This window comes from Arvicola amphibius, chromosome 12 (assembly GCF_903992535.2).
Source record: "Arvicola amphibius chromosome 12, mArvAmp1.2, whole genome shotgun sequence".
Lineage (NCBI taxonomy): Eukaryota > Metazoa > Chordata > Mammalia > Rodentia > Cricetidae > Arvicola > Arvicola amphibius.
In genome coordinates, this window is record NC_052058.2 from 81,425,871 (window position 1) to 81,438,455 (window position 12,585).

General features: G+C 44.9%; 1 protein-coding gene across 3 annotated transcripts in view; it reads left to right on the forward strand.

Annotated features, from left to right (window-relative positions):
- Nucleotides 1-348: 348 nt before the first annotated feature.
- Nek7 (NIMA related kinase 7) overlaps nt 349-12,585 on the forward strand; it is a 130,021-nt gene continuing 117,784 nt past the window's right edge. For 2 of the 3 annotated variants that reach the window (XM_038349332.1, XM_038349334.1), the window contains exon 1: nt 867-956. The gene's annotated coding sequence lies outside the window, so the exon portion shown is untranslated. Of the gene's footprint in view, nt 542-866; nt 957-12,585 lie in introns of those variants that run through there. The other variant, XM_038349333.1, reaches the window with a different exon arrangement.

Consider the following 12,585-nt stretch of genomic DNA (forward strand, 5'->3'; position numbering starts at 1 on the left):
ATGGCCGGCCGTATCTCAAAGATTCTGTATATCGTACCAGGTAGTCCAACTTTTGGAAGTGTCCTGAAAGGCATTCCCAGTGCTGGGACCTTCAAGTCAAGGTTTGCTTAGCCAGACTCCGGGAAAACTCTCGTTTCCCTGCACTGACACGGTGTAGAGGCAGCTTAAACCACTTGGTCCAAGAGACTGGGATCCAAAGACGGTGATATAGAGGCAGGGGCCGACCGCCATAAGCGAGGCACACCCCAGTTCTCCGGAAAGCGGCGGCGTGGGTTCCGCAGTAGGGTGCGGGCGCGGGGAGGGGCCTGCGGCGGCCCGCCCTCTCCTCGGGGATGCCGGGATGTTTACCCTCCTGACAGCCGCGGCCGCGGGAGGAGGAGCGGAGCCGGGAGGATGGGCCGCCGCTAGGCTCGCTGTGGTAAGCGCCGGCCGAGCGGGGTGGGAGCCGGCGCCTGCAACGGCGCGGGCAGAGGCGATCGGCCCGGCAGCCCGCAGCCCGCAGCCCTGCAGCCCGCGTGGACCGAGCTGTCCCGGCGTCCCGGTGAGTCTGCACGGCCCGGCCGGGTGGGGCCGGTGCTGGGAGTGGGTGGGCCCGCGTGGAGCCTCGGGCTCGCGAGCCTCCAAGGTCGGACCGGGTCGCCTGCAGATGGCGGAGGGCGGTGCAGGCCACCGGCGGTGGGAGATCGGCTTCCAGGCGCCGCGACCCCCGGGAAGCTCCGCTGCGGTGGTAGAGGTGGCGGCAACAGGTCTCCCAGCTCAGACAGGAGGAACTCCAGCGAAGACCCGCCTCCGGGCCAAGCTCATTGGTCACCGTGGCTATTTACCGCTCGCGGATTGGTTCAGCCGATTCGGCTGCAGCCCAGTTTAGAAAAGTGAAGTTCACGGACCTGAGAGTTGTGGCCCGACAGCAGGATCGGGAACGGATCGGGACCGGTCCCGGACTGGGATTGCAGCAAGTATGAGCTAAGTCACAAAGTGGGCCTTGGTGAAGTTAGAGGGCAGTGGGGGTGTTGCTGAGCAATGCCGGCTGCCTCCGCCTAGTGCTGGAGGCCCTGGAAACCCCACAGCAGATGCTTTTATGGACTCATATTGTACTCTCGTAGCCTTTGCCCTAGCTAAATGCTAAGAATATATTTACTTTTAGAGTAAGGTATTTTTGTGCCTTTACAATCCTGGTGATGGAACTGAATATAGAAAAAAAAACAGTATAGAGATAAAATGACTTTTTTTTTTCTCTTTGAGATTGCTGGTCTTAAAAGTTGTAATTAAAGACAATTAGAGGTCCTAGTTTGTAGAGTATTGTTAGGACCACTGTTTAGTTTCTCCTCCAAGGAATCTGCAGTTTCAAGTGGGCACGTTACCTACCACCCACCGTTCACGATGGTGCGCTTTGAAATGTGTGTATTATGAGTCTGTTCTCTGCTGGACGATGGGATGTTGATATGATCCTAGAGAGGTTTAGTACCCACATCAAGCATTTATAATGTGTTTGGGACAACAGGACAAGCTCTGAAAACGGTGAATTGCAGTTACGCCTTCATTACTTAGTAGCGTTTCTTGTTGGTATTCATGGCCGCAGTATTTGGTGACGGCCTGTGCACTTGAGCCAGTTGGCATGCAACCTAAGTAGTTATTTTCATTTCACAGTTATTTAATTTCACACTTGGAGAGATACCGTCCATAATTTGTTTTACATCCCAAACCGTTGCATCCTCTGCTTTGGCTGGGGCGGAGGTGGGGGATGTTGGACGTTTGGAAAAACTTTACTTCTTAGAGGGGCGATATAGTGGATGGGGTGGAATGTGTGTGTGTGTGTGTGTGTGTCGGGGGGGGGGGTTAGGGAGGCCTGTGGAGAAAGGAGAAGGGACACTGGGGTGGAGTGGAGGGGAATCCGGGACCCAGTGACCACGCAGTCCTCAGATTCCGCTCTAAGGTGGAAGACCCCGCCCTTCAGAGCATTGACAGCCACCACAGCCAATGGACGGCGAGGACACCCGGCCCTAGCCCAGGAGGGCGGGTACTTCCTATGGCTGCCCTGGGCTGGGAGAGGAGGCCAAGTTTCTGAGGATGTGGGCCTGTGGAAAGAAGGGCCGAGGCTCAGTCTTGTGAAATCAGGGCATAAAAATAGTGGGAGGGGGGCTCTGATTTCCTTTGCACCTTTTGTTAACTTTCGGGCTCAGCTTGGAGTCAGCGCTTCCACCGAAACCATAGTAGATAAGAAACGAACCTGGTCAGCAAATTAAATATAGTCGGTGACTGCCTGGGGCTTTACCCCGAGATCATATGAAACTGAAAACCAAGAACTGCCTGAAGAAAACTCGGTAGACACTCTCATGGCAGGGTAGGCTGGCAGTTTTGCTACCGTTAAGACAATCAGGAGTTTAAAAAGTCAAGACTGCATTTCCAGACAGACAGACCCATTTTGTAATCTGAGCTCAAGTTATTTTATCTGGCTAATACCTGTCTCACGTCACTCCTTTCCCACAAACACGCTTTCTTGGCTGGACACCTAGAAGATTTCTCTGCGGTAGTAGAGCAGAAGGAAAACGCCTCTGGGAGGATGGCCGCACAGTGGCGGAGGAGGGGAGCAGAGGCTGCAGGGCTGGCATGCCTTTCCTTACTAAATGAAAAACCAGTTTTGAATAAGCTGAAGTGCAGAGCAGTTATACTCCGTAAAGATAAGTACTACCAGGACTCTTCTCCCACTTCTGGCTTCTGGTGATCGCAGTGGAAGCCTTTTAGGCCCTGCCTAACTACAAACATTAAGTAATATTTACAAAAAAAAAACCACCAACAAAAACCCCAAACCAAAAAAAAAAAAAAAAAACCTCAAAACTGATGTTTTTAAAAAATAGATTTTGTTATTATAAATGTGCAGCGTATCTGTTCCCAGTTTCACCTAAGTGTCTTTTCGGATATTTGAGTAGTGTATGGGCAGATACTTCACTTCAGAATCTAAACTGCAATGTAGTCCAAACTTAACTGTAGTTGTGAAGATGGGTGAGTGGCATGGGTGCGAACTATTTACTCTGAATTGATGTTTATCTGCATTTCTACAAATACAGAGCAACATTTCTAAGAACAGTTCTTTATACTTTTGAACTTGTTTCAGTTTAATTCTCCCTCTTGCATTTTTTTTTTTTAATCCATGGAGATTATAGGTGGAATAACATTTGGTTATAGGATAATAACCAAGCATATGCATTTGTGGAATATAAAGGAAGTTGACAGTTTAATTGTTTCCTCCTTGGCATAGAGGGTCTCAGTTGGTATCCTTTGCTGGCCTGGAACTTCCTATGGAACCAGCCCAGGGTGGCCTCAAACTCATGACGTACTCCTGCCTCAGCGTCCCAAGGGTTGAGATTATAGGCATGAGTTACTATTGGTTTAGAAGTTTTAAAATTTGCAAAACTTATGAGCTGTAAAACTTCTAAACTACAGCTTTGCCATTTGTCAGTCCATAGTGTGATTATCTCTATGGTGTTGCCTATTTCTCAAAATATTTTCTGCTTATAAAGAAAACAACTTATAGTTCATGTTTTTGGTGAGCGGTGGGAACAGATCTGAGGACAGATCATTAGCAGCATTCTTTCCTCTTTTGAGCAGGATACATGATTTTTTAAAAACCTTTTTTTAAAAACCGTCGTTTCATATGGTGTCTATATCCTAATAGGCTGAGCTGTACTGGAGTTAATAACTAGCCACAGTATTATGCAGACAGTGTACAAATGAGAAAAATGCACCGGCTTGTAGAAATCTACAGAAGTGTGTTTTCTCTGATTTAGTGGAAATAGTCCTTTTTCTACATTGCCACAGCTCCTGAGTGGACGTAGTTAGGGACTGCTTTAAGCCCCAGCTACATTTGTACAGGTGGCGATTCACAAACTCTAAACAGCCCGGTAATAAGTATTGTGTGCTGGAGCTCCTGCCTTTACAGCCACAGACAATACCCATATACGTGGTCATAGCTGTGTTCCAATAAAACTTTATTTATGTGGAAGATAACATCAAAGGCCTACACATGAGTTCTAAGCCATTGAGTTTCTGACATAGTGCCCTATCAACGTTTTTATTCTTTGAGGTCTGTGTGAGAATTCTGATGAATTTCCTAGAATAATGGCCACCGTTGCATTCCCAGATTTTGTTTGTTGGTGTTCATAAACAGACGAGCTACTAAGGTTAGTGTCCTGTTGGGAAGGATAAGGACGCTGGGGTAAAAGTGTTTACTAGACCCCAGTCAGAAATAGACAAGATTTGAGAGAGAAAATAATCTGCAGGAGGAGACAGAGTGCAGGGGCCAAACAGAAAGACAAGCCTCGGGAGGGAATGGGAGGTCTGTCTCTACAGTTAGGTTTAGACAGCCTTTGCCTCTGGGGGACCCCAGGCCCATCCTGTGAGTGAGGGGCGTGTGAGTGCATGCTGTTTCCTGCTTCCTCTTTAGCAAACGAAGGCAGGAGCCCATGCCAGACATTTGTCTCTATTTTTAAACTAGTGACATTGCTAAACGGGAGCGAATTGATGCCTTTCATCAATTAGTTTTTATTTTACCCCACTGCTCCCATTAGAGGGAATTTGAGGCATATGTGATTTAGTAAGCCTCTTTTTTTTTTTTTTCCGTCTCCTTTTTAAAGTGGAAAAAATTGAGAATAGTACCACATGTTGGTAAGTTGAGGCAGAGTGTTGGGAGTTCTAATGCAGCTTAGACTGCACAGTATCTCAAACAACAACTACATCCGCCACAAAAGAAAACAAAACAGTGCCCTCCTCCCCCAAAAAGGAAAGCCAAGTGGACTTAGTCTTCCTAGTGAAAAAGGAAAAAAACTAGCTGTGAGGGCTCGAGGCCACGGGGACGAGCAAGGCCTCTTTCTGCTCACAGAATGAGTTTTAGGCTGGCTGGGGTGCAGCCCCTGAGAAGCAGTGGAATGCAGTGGAAAATGAAACACCTTACAAACCACACAGTAGAACTTCTTCATCCTAGCGGGAATTTGACTCCGTAAGTCCTCAGGGAGGCCGGGTGGAAATGGGGACATTTCAGAGCTTGTGGCCAATTGCCGTCAGCTACAGGTAACATGTTTATTTGCCCTTCCCGCATGTGTATTCTCTTTTGCTGTGTTTACAATGACGTGAAGAATCCAGGTACAACGCCCTGGTTTGTCACCTTGTCACCGTTGATGATTTTAGTTTTGTTCCGACTATAGCTTTTTCAGCTTATATCAGCTTGCTTTGAATAGCAAATGAAACATCTTTGTAAGTGCAGAATAGTAGGGTCACTGAGTGGGGGGTTCCTTTCATCCATGTCTCTATTCATGGAGCTTCCAGGGGAGGGAAACAGTGGGCGGATACTTGTGATGACAGGTTCTATCATCTACTCTGCGATGGCCCAGCCCTGTCGGAAATGGACGGCTTTTCTCTGCTGCATTCTTCCCTTTGCTCTGTTATTCCCATATTTATAATTTAAGTTTTGACATTTGAGATAGCATTTTAATGAGTTTTTGTTAGTAGAGCTGCAGTAAGGAGGAAGTTGTACTCTGGGTGCCCCAGACCCATACCCTCCCCATTTCCTTCCCAGAAGTGGAATCAAATGTGAGTTTCTTAGGGCTGCTGTACTCCTAGCTGGCATCATTAAACAACCTGGACTGATGACCGAGTTTTTCTCTGACGGCTCGGGAAAGTGTACACTGTGTCTATTTTTTTTCTTTCCAGTATTGGTGGCAGACTTTTTCTTTACTTGATTAACAAATATATCACTCTAATCTGCCTCTGTCACGTGGTAATGCCGCTTATATGTTTATTATCAGTGTCTTGTCATATAAGGAAGGGCATCTTAATGGCCCTGTCTTTATACCCAATCACTTTTTTTAAGCTTTAGAGGTTTGTTTTGGCTCACAGTCGCATAGGAGTCACTGTGATGGGAGAGACTTGGCTCTGGTGGCAGGAGTGTGTGATATAGCTTGTTTGTAGCTTGGTGGTGTAGGAAACAGATGTGGGCCCAGCAGCAGGGCCAGGCTTTAACTCTGAAGGTACCCTTCCTCTCCAAGTGACATACTTCTGCTCGGTACATTCGATGTCACGAGGATCCAGTCTCCCCAACTAGCAGCACCGACTGGAGAGGAAGTATTCAGTCACGCTAGCCCATGATGGATGGTTCACATTCAAGCTGTAACGTTCTGCTCTGACGTCCATAGGTGAATGGCTGTCACACAATACAAAATGAATGCATTCAGTCTAACTGAGTCTTAACAGGTCCAACATTGTTTAAAAGCCCAGCGTTTTAGCTATGAGCACCTATAAAATGAAAAATCCAAGTCATATGCCTTCAATATACAGTAGCACAAAGTCAACGTCATTCAAAATGGGAGACATGGGGCCATAGCAAGGAAAGGCCTCCAAGAGAAACCTAGAGAACAGACAACAGATTCTACTGCTGCTTAGTCAGGGCCTTGGGCCCTGGTGGCAGCTTCCCAGCACACACACATGGCTGAGATAGACCCTCTTTTTTGTCTGGCCTCTGCCCTTTGTAATACCCGTGATTTATCTTGCTTGAGTCTACATGGTGCATATGGCTTTCCTCCTGTAGACGCTGTTATGTTCCTGGCATTTCCAATACCCCGGGGTCTCCACTCGTGACTTAGACTTCACTCTTATGGCTTTGTGCTTTGTTCTCTCAAGGGTCTCTTCAGCCTGGGACACACTGTACCTCTAGTTTGTGCGCTTTAAGTGACCGCATCTGTGCTCCTCAGGAGATTCTTTGCTGTATGAATAATTCTGAAATTGTTGATGTTTTTGTCCGTAATGGCAGATTTTAAGCTTGTGGAAGGGCTGCGTCTTAGAGATAAAGATGGGCATTGTTTTATACATTTATAATAGGAATGGTATTCTTCTGTAACAGTAAAATGAATGTTCCAGAACTAAGCTTTCCATTTCCCATTATTATCCTATTGTTTCCCCAAGGGGACTGCAAATGTCTAACTTACTAAATCATGTCTTTTCAGAAGTAGCAGGAGGCTGACGAAGTCTGGATTAGACTTCACATTGAATGTGGGAATCAACTAGAACCCAGAGATACAGGCTCGCTCATCTATGTCCCACTGGATCCCATGTCTCCTGATAGACAACTTAGGCTTTTGTTTCTTCTATGTTTTCTAATAGTGCTGAAGCCTGTGTAAGTTTCACAGCTTCTGACAATATGCACTGTGTGCTTTTCACTTCCCTCGAATGACCAAACATGCTGTGTTTTGTTGTGGCTCTTAAGATTGCTGATAGACAGGTGACACTGTCCTTTTCCAGCACCCACGTTAAAACCTTGAGCACTTCATTCCGTCAGCAGAATGCTAAGGTGTGACCTTGTGAAGTATTTCTGTTGCAGCAAGAAGAGAAACATCAAAGCTTGTGTTCCGTCTTTACCTTGAGTAGGTTTAAAGGAGAAGAAATGGCTGGGATGGAGGCTTGTCCTAGGGGAGTGTCCTTACTTACAGTAGTGGGCAGGACAGGAAAAGTTAGTGTTCCCAGGTAGTCACGGATTGTCGTCCTTCCCACACTGATCTCATACCTTTCTTAGTAAACTTCAGGCATTACTATTTACTATATTGAAAGTTTAATATATCCACTGATACTTTTCACCTTCCAGTGCCTTTTCTTCTGTGATTCAGACGCCAAACGGTGCCTCAGTTACCTTTACCTCTTGAGTATTGATTTGCTCTTAGAAATTGACTTGGGCTTATTCATTGTCTGTGCTCCTTGTGTGGTAAAAGTTCTTCTTGCTGAGTAGAAATGGATCAGACCAACACTAGGGGATTTTGTGATTCCTTTGAATAGTTTTATCCATTTGTATACATCTAAAATAATGTATACATTGAAAAATTTCTATGGCTTTTCAAGCTTCCGTCCTCAGAGTGCCTGTGTAAGAAATTCTGATTTGATGATCATGAGTTTTGGCATTGGAAGGGCTATTCTGTGCTCGGAACTTGTGCTGTCAATGCATCATGCCCGTGACTCTCAAGCAGGGATCCCTCAGGCCACCCCAGAGAGTGCTCTGTTGTAGTGTTTCTTTCTTCTCCTTTACTGTGTGTGTGTGTGTGTGTGTGTGTGTGTGTGTGTGTGTGTGTGTGTGTGTGCGCGCGCGCGTAGAGAGACTTTCCTATTGTAGATACCATTTCCAGCAGGGGTATGCAGTATCTCGGTGTAGCTTTCTTCTAGAAACCAGACTCTCTCAGCATATGTAAACAACATCTCAGCTCAGAATATGGATACGTGTTTTGAAATCCCTGTTAGGAACTAACTATAATCACTAAATAAGGAAGATCAATATTTCTAAATGACAGCCGAAAAAAGCAGAGAAACGTTCTGTTTCAGATAATGTGAGAGAAATGAGCCAACTGTCAGCCTTTAGCCGCATGTTACCTAACCCCCTGCTAGCTTGCTGCTTATGCTGTGTGCTGCTCTGTCTTTCTGTGGCATTGTTCCAGTGCTGGAACGCACTGTGGAAGCTTACCACTTTCCTTGCTCTCAGGTTGCCTTGTTCTTTTTCCTTTTCCTTTTCCTTTTTCTTTTTTCTTTTTTCCTTTTTGCATAAGAGCAAACTTCCTTTGCTTTGCCATGCAGGGCTTTTGCCTCTAGCTCCCTGGGCTGGAGACCTACCTGCGTTTTCTCAACCTCATTACACAGGGGTTTCTGTCTTGACTCCCTGACCATACTGGAAAGCGTTCAGGAACATTAGGATGCATTGCTCACGCCTTCTCCCCTTTTTCCATGACCGCTGTATTTCCACTTGGTGCTCTGATAACATGTGACTGGTACTTGTGTTCCTTCAGACTTCCTCCCTGTCTGTAGACGTGAGACTTTGCATACAAACGATTCTTTGTCTGAGAACGGCCTGTTTGGTCATTTGAAAGCCGCTCAGTGATTTCTGTTTTAAATATGTACTTTATGAGTGCTAGAGCTCTTTTTTTTTTTCCTTTTTTGTTTACGACTCTATCCCCATCTCCTTGCCCTGAAGCTCTATCGGAAGTCCCAGGTTCATTTTTGTATCTTCAATGCAAATGCAGAGTTTGACAATATAAGCTAACTGAATAGCCGTGGAGTTCAGTTCTCTGTCTGGCCTGGGGGCGGGTGGAGAGCATTGCTCGAATGGGTGCAGACTGAGGTATACATGAAGAAACAGAGCTAAACAATGCTATAGTGAGTACAGCAGAGAGAGCCAGTTATGAGTGCCAGCCCTCTGTCTTGGACCACGATCTTCCACTGTGCAAGCCCTGATTCTGGGGCTCTCCGTGAGGTCGGTGATCATGCTCAGGGTGGTAGAAGTTCTGCATTTTCTTTCTTGAAAACGGTGCAGGGTGTTTTGCATACATATTTTGAGAACATTCAGAAGATGAGCCAGTTGGTTGCAGAGTTTGCTGCTAAAGTCAGTTTCAAATCAGGGTGAGCTTTTCTGAAGCCCTATTTGCCAGGGACAGACCGTGTGGCCTGCCAGCGTCGTTCAGATGGTTCTGTAGTGACATTGCCTTTGTTTCTGCTTCCCCCCCCCCCTTTTCTTCTTATTCTTCCATTCCCAGAGGAATTTAGAGCTTGTAGGTGTGTATCTGAGCATGAACTGAACTGATGACATTTAAGGAAAGGGAGAAAGAAAATCCCAGGCAGCAGTGGCATTTGGGAGGAATGGGTACAGAAACAGAACCACTGGTGTAAGCTAGGCAAGAAAAGAGACCATGAACAGGGAGGGAACAATTCAAAAATATGAGAAAGCAGGATAGGTGAGTACCTTATCTGCTGCTTCGTCAGCCCGATTATTGTGGATTATTCTGGAACTGGAGGCATGTAGTGTGTGTGCTGGTAGGTTAGCGTTCCTCTGGTTTGGAATTATGGTGGCAGACAAAACATTTAGATTTACACAGGTTTGATTATTAATTGTAGATATAAAAGCTGCTAGGCAGTACCTGCTTCTGCTGATTTAGTTAATGCATGGTCCAAAGAGCCTGCTCCTGCTCTACCCGGAGGTGCTAAGCTTCTTTGCCAACTCTCATGATGGGACTTTGCTTGGCTTCCCCACTGTCGTATCTAGACTGCACATCGACTCTGTAGGATTAGGCTCCAGATTGAAGCCAATTCCCAGCTTTCTACTTCTCATACTTCAGCTTTATGTATAGAGTGGTAGAGTAAATTAACCATTAACATCGTATAATATTGCCCGACTCACCTGTTTTCAGTGGGGTGCCTGATCCCACCTATTCTGACCTATCTTGTTAGTTTTATTTCTGTACTCCCTTGTCTTAATCATGCCTGACAACTTAAACTTCATTGTTTGAATTGATTCATGCTTTTCTTCCTCGTTGCTTGGTCTTTCCGCTCTCACTGTTTTTATGCCTCTTTCTATTTGAGCTCAGTTATCAAAGTCATCTTCATCTTTTAAAGCCCTGTTCCATATAATACAGAAAATTATGAAGAAGTAATTGTTTCTTTGCCTCTCAGCCTCTCAGGCTTCTCACTGTTGATAAGCTCCGCCCCCCCCCCCCCCCCCCCCCCCGGGGAATATCGGTTTCCGGAAGGTGTGAATCACGTCCTGTACATATTTGTGTTTCTCCAGAGCCTAGTACCTTTCTTGTCAGAACTGGCCATTCAGGGAATGGCAGATGCCTGCTTTCCAGAGACTGGAAGGAGCAGGGGGCTTGGACAAGTTCTAGCAGTGAGAGACCAAATGTCCAGAATAATTGAGCAACTGGTTTCAGGGAAGGTTAGGGTGGATGCCAGGCACATGTTTCTGCATGTTTAAGGGGGGGGGGCAGTGTACCATGTGAAACAGGCGAGAATCACGTCAGGAGTGATCCCTGTCAGGACATTCGGGGACCTTGACAGGAAGCAAGCACTTTGTATATGAGTTCTAAAATATCTCTAGTGGCACCTTTGAGAGGAACTTGGATTAGGTATATCAGGCTTGGGTTTGCTGTGAGGAAGAGTGTGTAGTCAAAAAAGACCCTACCTGACTTGATGATTAGGTACATTGGAGGTGTGAGGAAGACGGCTACACGGCTTAGAGTGAGGAAGGGCCTGCCATTGGGCCACATGTCAGTAAGACAGAGTTAGTTGACTTGAAGCTGATCTGTTAAACTCGTTAAGAATAAATGAAAGGTTCTTTATGTGTGTGGAGGAAGATGCATCTCTTAGGGGTGTAGAGAAGATGTATTCCAGGTCCTTTCATCTGAGCTCATTTCCAAGGACAGTTTTATTAAAGGTAAATTAGTCTTCATGGATGCTAGGGACAGCTAAATGCTAACTTGTTGTCTGACTTCAGTACATTCTATAGGTTAAGGTACTTTCTTTTATGCACCTAAATAATGCCATTTCTATCCTTAATAAAACATTGTTTTTAAACTCTCTTAGTCTATACCATCTTCCCAGAACATTTTCATTCTACAGTCAGAATAATGGATTTCCAGAGGTTCATAAAGCTCAGATGATAATTTAGCTGGATATCAATTATGTAATTTCATTCTGATTGTTTGAAAATATCATCAACAGAGCCCCCTGGTAGGTTATCTAATCCCATGTATTCAGCCCTAAGTATATACATACGTGAGCAACACCACTAATGGACTCAGCAGGCTGTATTTGTGTGTGTGTGTGTGTGTGTGTGTGTGTGTAAAACAACAATAAAAGTAAAGGTTATGAATTTGAGAGGGTGTGGGGGGCCACAGAATAGTTGAAAGTGTGGAAATGATGTAAATATAGTACTAGTGTATGAAATTGTAAAAAAAATTTAAAATAATATTTAAAAATTAAAAACAGTATTCAACTACAACAAAATTTTCAGGTTTTGGTTTGATTCCTTTCACCTTTCTAATAGTGGAGACCACTGTCATCAGAAGAATATTGTTTGTTATTCCTAATATTACTTTAAAGTTGCAATGCTTATTGAATAATGTTTTCATGCAATCAGGGTTTTACAACATAAATTTTCTGGAGAAAATGCCTTTTACATCTGTATGCTTATGTGTGTTAAAAGGACACACTCACAGTTTGGCATTATTTTTTGATTTTTGCTCAGAGCAAGAAGGCAATTGCAAGGTGATGCAGGTTAGGATGAAAATGATTTGGCAGAGTTTGCTGAGGAGGCATGTTTAGGAGCTCCCAAGTGAGCTGTGGACCATTTACTCAAAGAGCAGTTCAGTTCTGAGGTTTAAAGAATGATATGAGAAAAATTGAATTTATTTTCATAGAAAATAAATTTTAAAATGTACTGCATGGCCATGACTGTCTTTATAAATACATCAACAGCTCTTGCTGTGAGGCCAGAGAGATACTCAGAGGTTCAGAGCTCTTTTACAAGATGGAATTTGAGACTGCCTATAACTCTAGGTCCAGGGGATCTGACGCCCTCTTATGGTCTCTGAGGAACACACACACACACACACACACACACACACACACACTCCCTGATTTAAAAACAATTTTGAAAATGTTGCTAGTTAAAGCCTAGTTTGTGGAATCAGGACTCTCAGTGTCTTTTATCTCCTTGTGTTTTTCCTGATTTGCTTAGATATCAGCTGTATCCATCATTTGCTTTGGGATCAGGCTTAGTTTTTTTTTTTT